Here is a 12,615-nt window from a genome sequence, read left to right as displayed (position 1 = left end):
CCAAAGTGGACTCTTCAGTGTGAAGCTGCAAGAGATGGGCGAGGTCCTTTCCTGCTACAGGAAAGATGTTATTAAGCTGGAAAAAATGCAGAGAAGATTTGCAAGGATCTTCCAGGACTTGAAGGACTTAGTTAAGCAGAGAGGTTGAAGAGGTTGGAACTTTAATCCTTCAAGTGTAGAAGACTACAAGGTGATCTTATGGAGGTATAGAAAATCATGAGAAGCATCGATATGGTGAATGCACTTAATCTTTTTCCTAGAACTGGAGTATCAGAAACTAGAGGGCATAGGCTTAAGGAGGGAGGGGAAATATTTGAAAGTAACTTGAGGGACAACCTTTTAACGCAAAGCATGGCATCTATGTGTGATCATCTGCAAGAAGAAGTGGCTGAGGGAGGTTCAATGGCAACAATTAAAAATAGTTAGACATGTACTTGGATTGGAAAGGTTTAGAAGGTTAGGGCCAAACACTGACAAATGGGACTAGCTTGGATGCAGCATCTTGTTAAGTTTGGATCAGTTGTGCCAAGTGCCCTGTTTTGATGCTGTTTAACTCTTAAGATTCGATAATTCTGTTGATGCTGGCATCTAGAGCAACAGTCTGCTAGAGGATCTCAGCAGGTCAAGAAGCATTTGAGGGAGGAAAAGAATTTTTGATATTTTGGGTCAAAATGCTACATCAGGGATTGAACTTATCAGACTTGCTAATAGATTTAGAAAAATTGGTCGGATGGGTGACTAACTGTAAAAAGAGCCAGGTTTGATGTAAACTGAAAAAGAAAGTTACCTGAAGTAGTAGAGATTGATATTAAGTACAGAGCTACAGAGTGCATTAGACCACGCCCTGAGGTAAAGGAGCCACGAGGAAGTAGTGACCATGATATGATAAGTTTTAATCTACAATTTGAGAGGGAGAAGGGAAACTCAGAAGTGCCAGTATTACAGTTGAACAAAGGGAACTATGGTGCTCTGAGGGAGGAGCTGGCCAAAGTTCTATGGAACAATACCCTAGCAGGGATGACAGTGGAACAGCAATGGCAAGTGTTCCTGGGAATAATTTAGAAGGTGCAGGATCAGTTCGTTCCAAAGAGGAAGAAAGATCCTAAGGGAAGTAAGAGGAAGCCGCGGCTGACAAGGGAAGTAATGGACAGTATAGAAATAAAAGAGAAGAAGTATAACATAGCAAAGACGAGTGGGAAGCCGGAGGATTGGGAAACTTTTAAAGAGCAACAGAAGGTAACTAAAAAGGCAATATGCGGAGAAAAAATGAGGTACGAAGGTAAACTAGCCAAGAATATAAAAGAGGATAGTAAGAGCTTCTTTAAGTATGTAAAAAGGAAAGAAATAGTTAAGATCACAATTGTGTCCTTGAAGACAGAAGCGAGTGTATTTATTATGGGGAACAAGTAGCAGAAGAGTTGAACAGGTACTTCGGATCTGTCTTCACTAGGGAAGACACAAACAATCTCCCAGATGTAATAGTGGCCAAAGGACCTAGGGTAATGGATGAATTGAAGGAAATTTATATTAGGCAGGAAATGGTGTTGGATAGGCTGATGGGTCTGAAGGCTAATAAGTCCCCGGGACCTGATGGTCTGCATCCCAGGGTACTTAAGGAGGTGGCTTTAAAAATCGTGGACGCATTGGTAATCATTTTCTAATGTTCTATAGATACAGGATCAGTTCCTGTGGATTGGAGGGTGGCTAATGTTGTCCCTCTCTTCAAGAAGGGAGGAAGAGAGAAAACAAGGAATTATAGACAGGTTAGCCTGACGTTGGTGGTGGGAAAGACGCTGGAGTCAATTATAAAAGATGAAATTATGACACATCTGGAAAGTAGTAACAGGATTGGTCCAAGTCAGCATGGATTTAAGAAGGGGAAATCATGCTTGAGTAATTTTCTGGGATTTTTTGAGGATGTAACTATGAAAATGGACAAGGGAGAGCCAGTGTACCTGGACTTTCAGAAAGCCTTTGATAAAGTCCCACATAGGAGATTAGTGGGCAAAATTAGGGCACATGGTATTGGGGGCAGAGTACTGACATGGATTGAAAATTGGCTGGCTGACAGAAAACAAAGAGTAGCGATTAACGGGTCCCTTTCGGAATGGCAGGCAGTGACCAGTGGGGTACCGCAGGGTTCAGTGCTGGGACTGCAGCTGTTTACAATATATATTAATGATTTAGATGAGGAAATTAAAAGTAACATTAACAAATTTGCCGATGACACAAAGCTGGGTGGCAGTGTGAAATATGAGGAGGATGTTATGAGAATGCAGGGTGACTTGGACAGGCTGGGTGAGTGGGCAGATGCATGGCAGATGCAGTTTAATGTGGATAAATGTGAGGTTATCCACTTTGGTGGTAAGAACAGGAAGGCAGATTATTATCTAAATGGAGTCAAGTTAGGAAAAGGGGAAGCACAACGAGATGTAGGTGTTCTTGTACATCAGTTACTGAAAGCAAGCATGCAAGTACAGCAGGCAGTGAAGAAAGCTAATGGCATGCTGGCCTTCATAACAATGCGAATTGAGTATAAGAGTAAAGAGGTCCTTCTGCAGCTGTACAGGGCCCTCGTGAGACCACACCTGGAGCACTGTGTGCAGCTTTGGTCTCCAAATTTGAGGAATGACATTCTTGCTATTGAGGGAGTGCAGCGTAGGTTGACAAGGTTAATTCCCGGGATGGCGGGACTGTCAAATGTCGAAAGATTGGAGCGACTGGGCTCGTATACTCTGGAATTTAGAAGGCTGAGAGGGGATCTTATTGAAACATATAAGATAATTAAGGGATTGGACATGCTGCAGGCAGGTAGCATGTTCCCGCTGAAAGGGTGAGTCCGGAACCAAAGGCCACAGTTTAAGAATTAGGGGTAGGCCATTTAGAACGGAGTTGAGGAAAAACTTTTTCACCCAGAGAGTGGTGGATATATGGAATGCTCTGCCCCAGAAGGCTGTGGAGGCCAAGTCTCTGGATGCTTTCAAAAAAAGAGATGGATAGAGCTCTTAAAGATAGCGGAATCAAAGGTTATGGAGATAAGGCGGGAACTGGATACTGATAGTGGATGATCAGCCATGATCACAGTGAATGGCGGTGCTGGCTCGAAGGGCCGAATGGCCTACTCCTGCACCTATTGTCTATTGTCTATAATAGTGCAGGAGACTGCAGAGAGAAAGGTCAGAGTGGGAACAGGGCGGAAAATTAAAATAGTAGGCATCAAAGTTCTGTTTCATCCCTGCAAATAGATTTTCACAAAGTTATTCCTACATTGAACAACTTGTCCTTCATCAACATACACTACTTTCAAAGAATGGGCATTCCCATTGGCTAAAACCACATTTGTTTTTTTTATGGAATACGGGAACAGTCTTTGTTTCAATCATACTTGCACTCTTCCCCCAGCTTTTCGGGAAGTTAATGATTGCTACTGCTTCCTGCACCAGGATTGAAAAATAAACTTTTACTACCAATTTCTACCAGATTTTCTTCTTTAAATTGTCTTTTTTCTATCTTCTCCCTTTTTTTTTGAACCTTTACAAGTCCACTTGAGTAGATAGGCTAATGACAAATGTTAATGACATTCATTTAGTCCTGACACAGGGCTTCAAAAATTACATTCGATGCTACATGACCTTCTGAGTTCCTCCAGCAATCTTGTTTTTTTTATATATATGCAGCATCTTCAGTCTTGTGTCTCTGAAAGCAAGTCTACACTCCCACTCTCAACCATTCTTCTTCCCACCCTACCTGTTGTTCAATCAATCAGTTTCTCTGCTACTGACACATGGCAAGATTTTCCACAGAGGTAACTCTGGGATGTTTTCCTTTTACCTGAATGATGGCTTCTCCTCAAGCATTGTGACAGACCTTGACCACCAAACGTCTGTAACTCTCGCTTCGGCTAGTGGCTTAATATAGGAAGTGATAACCCCCGGCCCGGCCAAACTTAAGAAATCTCGTTTAGGTGGATGCTGCGCGATGTGTCCCCTGTTACAAATCAGTACCCTGAAATAACAAACAGTACACAATATGCGATTAAATGATTAAGCTTTATAATTCTTACTTTGACTATATGGTTAGCAAAGAAATGAAAAAAACGGAAAAAAAGGGGCCCAGTCTTATTGAACAGTCTGTTGTGCAAAGTTGGAGCTCACTGATAAGTCAATCGTCCACCATCGACCTCCCCTGACCGTCACTGTCCTTCGGACCCTCATTTCAAGTCCAACCCGTCCGGCAGTCCACCAAATCTCTCCATTCGCGCCTTCACTTCTCACCTCTCCCCGGCAAAGGACCGTGAAAAATCATGCATAACCAAAGTCCTGTTATCTCCAGCCATAACCTAAACATTGCTGCTACAGAGAAATTGTTACCTCAGCAGTGAACATTACAGAGAAGCCATTTTATTAGCCTTAGCAGTGAAGCATTACAGAGCGTTACATATCCATTTCCGGCATCCCTGAACTGAGCTCAGTCTCCTCCTGATCAGAAGAAGGATGGAACACTGGAAGTCCTCATCTTGTATATATCATCTTCAACATTGTTTGGAATTTCAAAGTTCAAAGTTCAAAGTAAATTTATTATTGAAGTATATACAAGTCACCTTACACAGCCCTGAGATTCATTTTCTTGCAGGCATACTCAATAAATCCATAATAGAAAAATAACCATTACAGAATCAATTAAAGAACACACCAACTTGGGGTTTCAACCAGTGTACAAAAGACAATAAATTGCGCAACTATAAAAAGGAAGAAATACTAATACTAAATAAATAAGCAATAAATATTGAGAACATGATATGAAGAGTCCTTGAAAGTGAATCCATAGATTTTGGAACAATTCATTGATGGGCCAGGAAGTTGAGTAAAGTTATCCCTTTTGGTTCAAGAGCTTGATAGTTGAAGGGTAATGACTGTTCTTGAACCTGGTGGTGTGAGTTCTGTGGCTCCTGCCTTCTTCATGATGGCAACAGTGAAAAGAGAGCATATCCTTGGTGTTGGGGGTCCCTGATAGTGGATGCTATTTTCCTGCAACACCACTCCATGTAGATGTGCTCACTACACATGTGGGGAGGGCTTTACCTGTGATAGACTGGGCTATATCTACTAATTTTTGTAGAATTTTCTGTTCAATTGCAATGTTGTTTCTGTCGCAATCTGTGAAGCAGCCAGTCAATCTGTTCTCCATTATACCTCTATAGAAGTTTGTCAAGGTTTTAGGTATTATGCTGAATCTTTGAAAACTCCTAAGGAAGTTCCAGGGTTGAGTGATTAGCCAATGAGGTGGCATCTGCTGTGGACTTGTTGCTCCAGTAGCAAATTGGAGCAGATCGAAGTGACTTCTCAGGCAGGAGTTGGTATGTTTCATCACCAGCCTCTCAAAACACTTCATCACTGTGGATGTAAGCAATGATCATTGAGGCAAATTACCACGTTGTTCTCAGGTACCAGTATAACTGTAGCCTGCTTGAATCAGTTGAGTACTTCAGACTGCCAAAGATCTCAGTAAACTCCAGCCAGTTGATCAGCACAGGGTTTTACTACTTGGTCAGGTACCCCAGCTGGGTCAGATGCTTTTTGTTGGTTCACCCTCCTGAACACTGCTCAGACATCAGCCTCAGAGACTGAAATCACAGGATCATCACAGGTTGTGAGAGTTGTTTAGTTTCCACCATCCTCAGCAAAGTTCTATCACCAAGCATATCTTCCCTTCCTCTTCCCTTTCATCATTTTTCAGGTACAGTCCCCTTTTCAAATTGCTGATCAACCTTTTTGTCCCCACTATTGCTACCATTCTACAGCATTTTCTCATGAAATTGCATGAGAGTCCACACTTGTTTTTTTTTTACCTTTTCCCATCCCTCCAGATGATGCAGATTTCACAATGCATTTCAGTGCCTTCTTAAATACAAAGGATTCTGCAGATGCTGAAAATCCAGAGCAACTCACACAAGATGCTGGAGGAACTCAGCAGGTTGGGCGGCATCTATGGAAATGAATAAACAGTCGATGTTTCAGGCCAACACCCTTCACCACTTGCCTTCTTCCAATTTGCAGTACTGTTTTTCATGTTCCCAAACACAGATTGGATGACTACTTTTTGATGCACTTGTATTTATTTAGCATTCCCAACCTGAGCTTCCTGTTCCCTGCCATTTTAATTCTCCATCCCACTCCCACTCTCACCATTCAATCTTTTCTTTCCTGCACCATGCACAATGCAATCTCAAGGAACAGCACTTCATCTTCTTTCTAGAAATGTTGTGGTCTTCCAGACATGACACCAAACTCTACAGCTTCAGACAGATACTTCCCTTGAATCGGAGCAATCCACTTTTGTTACAATATCTGTGGTATTTGCCTGCTTTTCTCTCTCTGCTGAGCACGAACTACAATTTGCATTTTTGTAATATTTTGCGTTTCTTCATTTTCTAGTTTCTCTTATCTCAAATGAATTTACTCTCCCTGAGTGTCTCCATTAACTCATTTACCAAATGACCTATGCAACTTATCCCAGCGTCATTTGTGACTTCACACTATCAGGTAGATTGCCATTTTTCTATCCAGCTCTTTCTCCACCATCTTTACAACTTAAATCTGACATGTTTTCTTGCTTTACCAGTTCTTCTAAGAATTTTTGACCTGAATCATTAACTCTGTTTCTCCCTCCATAGATTCTGCCTGACCAGCAGAGTGTTAGTATTTTGTGTCTTTATTTTAGATTTCCTTTACACTTTATTTTTCATCTGAACTGCACTCTTTCAGTAGCTTTACACTTTATTCTGCATTATTATTATTTTACTTCATTCTTGCTCATTAGAACCCTGTGTTATGACCAAAGGAAAAAAAAATGGCTGGAGTTGCTTAGCAGTTTAGGGCAAGTATATTTATTAGGTGTATCAAAAATCAAAACTTACAAAAATTAGTGAAAATAATGAAAAGAAAGACATCAATATTTACAAAATGATATCTACAAGAAAACACCGGCTACCGGAAGCCCAGTGTAGACACTAGGCACTAGGACTTTTTAGACGCTAGGACATACCAAATTTAAATACCAAAAAAAAACAACTTATGACTACACATGAATTAAAATATGGTGCACCACGGAATGAAATTATTATCAAATAAATAGCAGTGTCTACCTTAAATACAATATACAAACAACATATACACATTTACATCCTATTGCTAAAGAAATGTAATATTCTGCCACGCGTGGTGAGAAAGACACCACTGTGGCAACCCGAGCACATCAGTTCAGTTCAGAACCCAGTGGATGCCATCTGTCTGTGGGGAAATGCCAGTGTAAAACAGCAGAATGCTCAACACGATCGCACACTTACAGTTAAATACAGTTAAAAGAATGAAACTGAACTAAATTTTTGGTGTCTGGCTCTAAATGTATGTAGCAATGTGAAGAGAAAGTAGTGGGTTAATTTTGAGAATACAGTTTACAGGAGAAGACATTGAAGTGTGTGCACTCACTGCGATGATAGCAGAATGTTTGCATGTGAGTAAATTTCATGTGTGTGTTTACCAAGTGCTCTCCAATAAATTGTTCAATGCTCTGTGCAGTGATTTGATCTGTATGAAACAGTAGGCAAAAGCATATTTTCGCTGTATCTTGTTACTTGAGGCAAAAGTAAACAATACCAAAACCAACACCTGCAATTATTTCAGGTAATTATATTATTTTGCTTTCAAATGGCAGGGTACTTACTAAAGGTGGTGGTTGAGAGAAGGGTGGAATTCTGAAAAAAATAAACAGAATAGAAGGAATGCAGAGCAACAGCCTAGATATCTTTATCTAAGATGTACCAGAACATGTCTGCCTTGACATTAGAAGTAACATGTTGGCCTCTGAAGTCCTTGCTTCCTGGTTCACAGCTGTGTGTCTTTTGTGTGTGCTCACTAAAAGAACTTGATGATCTAGTGTACACGAGAAGACCTCAATATATCCATAGTAGCAAGGTTTGAACAATGCTTGTTTGAATTAGACCAGAAGCCTAGTTGTAGAAAGCGGAAAATATTGCTTTTAGGCAGTGTGGATTTCAATCTCCATTCCACCTATGCATCACATTGTGAAGGAAGTAACATGAGTGAATGAGCGATAAGCACCAATAATCTGGGAACTAATCAGAAACAGTAGTGGCTGAACATTAGTCTGAAGAAACTAGCTTTTGAGATATGCATGTAAAAATCACAAATTCCTGATCTAATAATTTTGCCATTGCTCCAAGCATTTAGGCATGTAAGATATTAAGAGGAATAGATAGAGTGGACAACCAGTGCCTCTTTCCCAGGGCACCACTGCTCAATACATGAGGACATGGCTTTAAGGCAAGGGGTGGGAAGTTCAAGGGGGATATTAGAGGAAGGTTTTTTACTCAGAGAGTGGTTGGTGCATGGAACACTCTGCCTGAGTCAGTGGTGGAGGCAGATACACTAGTGAAGTTTAAGAGACTACTAGACAGGTATATGGAGGAATTTAAGGTGGGGGGTTATATGGGAAGCAGGGTTTGAGGGTCGGCACAACATTGTGGGCTGAAGGGCCTGTACTGTGCTGTACTATTCTATGCTCTATGTTCTAAGCATTTTTGAGGAATCAAGCAGTAGTGAGTCAAAGCAACTGGACTTGCTGTGTTGTCTAGAAGACATTTCACCACCTGTGCAAGCGGATTCTTCAGTTATAATCCATGGTGGGCAGTTTTCCTGTTTATAAACTCTGTCAGTTGTTTAAAGGTATAGCAATCACGTGAGGGTCATCAAGAGACTCTCAAATGAGTGGCGAAACAACTTCTAGACAACATAGCATTCGAGTTGCCTTGATTTACTATCCCCTGATATACAATGATCTGGATGACTGAGAACCTACATGGACATATTTCTGAGGAATCCTTGGTTTCCTGACACAGCACTCATCCAATCAGGCTATTGGTTCAGTTCAGATCCCGCAACCCATCTATGGGTCGTAGGCACGCTTTCATGCGTGTCGGCTTGAGGCCTGGCAGCGCCCATCCCTCTCCCGGCCAGACCACAGCTGATGACCTCCAGCTCTGTGGCTGTCCTGGTCTCAAGCCCCCTACACCCCTTCAGGTTATACCCTAAACAATCAGCGATGTTGGATAAATCACCTTTAAAAGGGAAGATGATAGGCTTTTACACGAGAAAATCTACAGGTACTGGAAAGGCTTTTAACTGTATGTTAGATCAGTATAACCACATTCAATAATTTCAGCATGAATGGAAATGACAGCAGTAATCTCTGCCTGCTGATCCAATCACCAATGTCCCTTTAGAATGTTCATGGAGATTCCACTGTACACAGCAGAAAATTAAATTCATTAAATGAAATTAACTGGAAACCATTCCATGGCAAAACATCAAGAGCATCTTCGAAGTTCAGTAATATGATTACAGGATTCAGAGTAAACCAGAATGAAAGAACTAGCTGTAAATCCAATATGTTTCCCAACATCTTATTCCCAAACCTTTATGTATAACCTTTTAACCATTCTCTTCATCCAATTCCATTCGCTTGTACGGAATTAGAAGAATTAATACATTTCCTTCATGTTACAAATGCCACAGTCTCCATGTATTTAATATTTCACCTCCAGCTGTTTCACATTGTTTTTTTATTACCTAATGATGAAGCATCTTCCAGCAAATTCCTGGTCACCGAGACATTTTTACGCCCTTACTTTGTCATGATCTAAATACACAGACAATCTTAAAGAAGCCTACAGAAGTAAAATACTGCAGTAATATTAAATGAAAGGTTAAAGAGCTGCCAGGGAAGGTTTAAACTAGGCTGGCAGGGGGACAGAAACCACAGTGAAGGGTCACATGATGCAGCAGTTGGTGTAAAGGTAGATACAATACGTACAGAGACACTGAGGAAGGATAGGCAATGGAAAGGACATAAATGCAGTCAGATGAATGGATTGAAATATGTTTATTTAATATGGAAAGTACTAAGAACACGAGTGAAGAATTTCGAGCATGATCGGTACATGGAACTACAACATTGTGTCCATTACAGAGACTTGGCTGTAACAAGTTCAGGAATGGCTGCTTCAGGGACTTAGATTTTTCCAAAAGGGACAGGGAGGGAAGTAAAAGAAATGGGGAGTGACATTGTTAATCAGGGATAGTATCGCAGCTGAAGAGAAGGAAAACTTTGTGGAGGGACCTTCTATTGAGTCAGTGTGGGTGGAAGTCAGAAACAGGAGGGGAGCAAACACTCTATTGGGAAGATTCTATAGACCCCCGGTAGCACAGGGACATGGAGGTAGATTTTGGAAAGGTGCAAAATAGCTGTGTCATGTATGGCTTTAACTTCCCTAATGGTGATTGGCATCTCCTTAGTTCAAGAGGTTTAGATGTGGTAGAATTTGCCAAGTGTGTCCAGGAAGGATTTCTGACACAAGATGTGGACCAACCACCTAGAGGAAAGGCCATACTGGATCTAGTAATAGGCAGTGAACCAGGTCAGGTGACAGATCTCCTGTTTAGCGAGCATTTCAGAGACTGTGACAACTCCCCAATGTTTAGCATAGCTTTGCACAAGGATAAGAACAGACAATTTGGGGAAATATTTAATTAGGGAGGGCAAATTATGATGCAATTAGGCAAGAACTTGGGAGCCTAAATTAGGAACGGATATTCGTACAGAAATACACAACAGAAAAGAGGAGGTTGTTTAGGGAGCTCTTGCAAGGGGTTCTAGATAATCACAAGGATGTGCCCCATAAGCTTCAATGGTCAATGGTTCAATGTTTTAATTTAATATCAGACAATGTATACAGTATATAACCTGAGATTATTACTCTTCACAGACATGCATAAAACAGAAGAAAACTCCAAAGAATGAATAAGAGAAAAACATCAGAACCCCAAAGCCCCCCTCCCCTCCCATGCACAAGCAATGGTAAAGCGTCAACCCTCCTCCCTCCCCCTCCTCCCACTTGTTCCAGCAGGAAGCATTAGCACCCACCACCTATCAAGCCAGCAATAGAAAAGCCCTCAAAAAGACCAACAAAAATCATTGTTCACCCAAGAATTCAACACACTGTAGGCTCTCTCTCACTAGCATGGCACCGAGAGATGCCCTTCCGCAGTGAGAGGGGAGACCAATAAACAAGTCGCTGTTTCGATGTTACAGCCTGCAGCATTGGTTTTTATTCCAAATTTCCCCCACTTGAGAATGAGAGACAGAGAGACAGAGAGACAGAGAGACACAGAGACACAGAGACACAGAGACACAGAGACACAGAGACAGAGAGAGAGGGAAAGAGATGTAGGTAGGGGTACATACTGGCACCAACAACATAGGTAGGAAAAGAGAGGAGGTCATGAAAACAGACGACAGGGAGTTAGGAAAGAAGTTGAGAAACAGGACCTCAAAGGTAGTAATCTCGAGATTACTGCCTGTGCCATGCGACAATAAGTATAGGAATAGAGTGAGGTGGAGGATAAAAGTGTGGCTGAGGGATTGGAGCAGGGGGAAGGGATTCAGATTTCTGGATCATTTGGAACTCTTTGGGGTGGGTGTGACCTGTACAAAAAGGATGGGTTGAACTTGAATCCGAGGGGGACCAATATCTGGACAGGGAGTTTGCTAAGGCTACTGGGGAGAGTTTAAACTAGAATTGCTGGGGGGTGGGAACCAAACTGAAGAGACGGGGGAAGAGGTAGTTGGCTCACAAATAGAGAAAGCTGGGAGACAGTGTGAGAGGGAGGATAGGCAAGTGATAGAGAAGGGATACGCTCAGACTGTTGGTTTGAGATGTGTCTATTTTAATGCAAGAAGCATCATGAACAAAGCTGATGAGTTTCAAGCATGGATCAGTACATGGAGCTATGATGTTGTGGCCATTACAGAGACTTGGATGGCTCAGGGGCAGGAAAGGCTACTTAGAATTTCAGGCTTTAGGTGTTTCAGAAAGAACAGGAAGGGAAGCAAAAGAGGTGGGGGCATGGCAGGGCTGATCAGGGATAGTGGCACTGCTGCAGAAAAGGAGGAGTCATGGAGGGATTGTTTACTGAGACTCTGTGGGTGGAAATTAGAAACAGGAAGGGATCAATAACTCTACTGGGTGCTTTTTATAGACCACCCAATAGTAACAGGGACATCGAGGAGCAGATAGGGAGACAGATTCTGGAAAGGAGTTATAATAACAGGGTTGTCATGGTAGGAGATCTTAATTTCCCAAATATTGATTGGTTTCTCCCTAGAGAAAGGGATTTAAATGGGATAGAATTTGTTAGGTGTGTTCAGAAAGGTTTCCAGACACAATATGTAGATAAGTCTACAAGAGGAGAGGCTGTACTTGATCTGGTATAGGGAAGTGAACCTGGTCATGTGTCAGGTCTCTCAGTGGGAGAGCATTTTGGAGATAGTGATCATAATTTTATCTTCTTTACAATAGCATTGGAGAGGGATAGGAACAGACAAGTTAGGAAAGTGTTTAATTGGAGTAAGGGGGAAATATGAAGCTATCAGGCAGGAACTTAGAAGCACAAATTGGGAACAGATGTTCTCAGGGAAATGTATGGAAGAAATGTGGCAAATATTCAGGGGATATTTGCGTGGAATTCTGTATAGATA

This window comes from Mobula hypostoma, chromosome 4 (genome assembly GCF_963921235.1).
Source record: "Mobula hypostoma chromosome 4, sMobHyp1.1, whole genome shotgun sequence".
Classification (NCBI taxonomy): Eukaryota; Metazoa; Chordata; class Chondrichthyes; order Myliobatiformes; family Myliobatidae; genus Mobula; species Mobula hypostoma.
Note: the sequence above shows the minus strand (reverse complement) of the source record.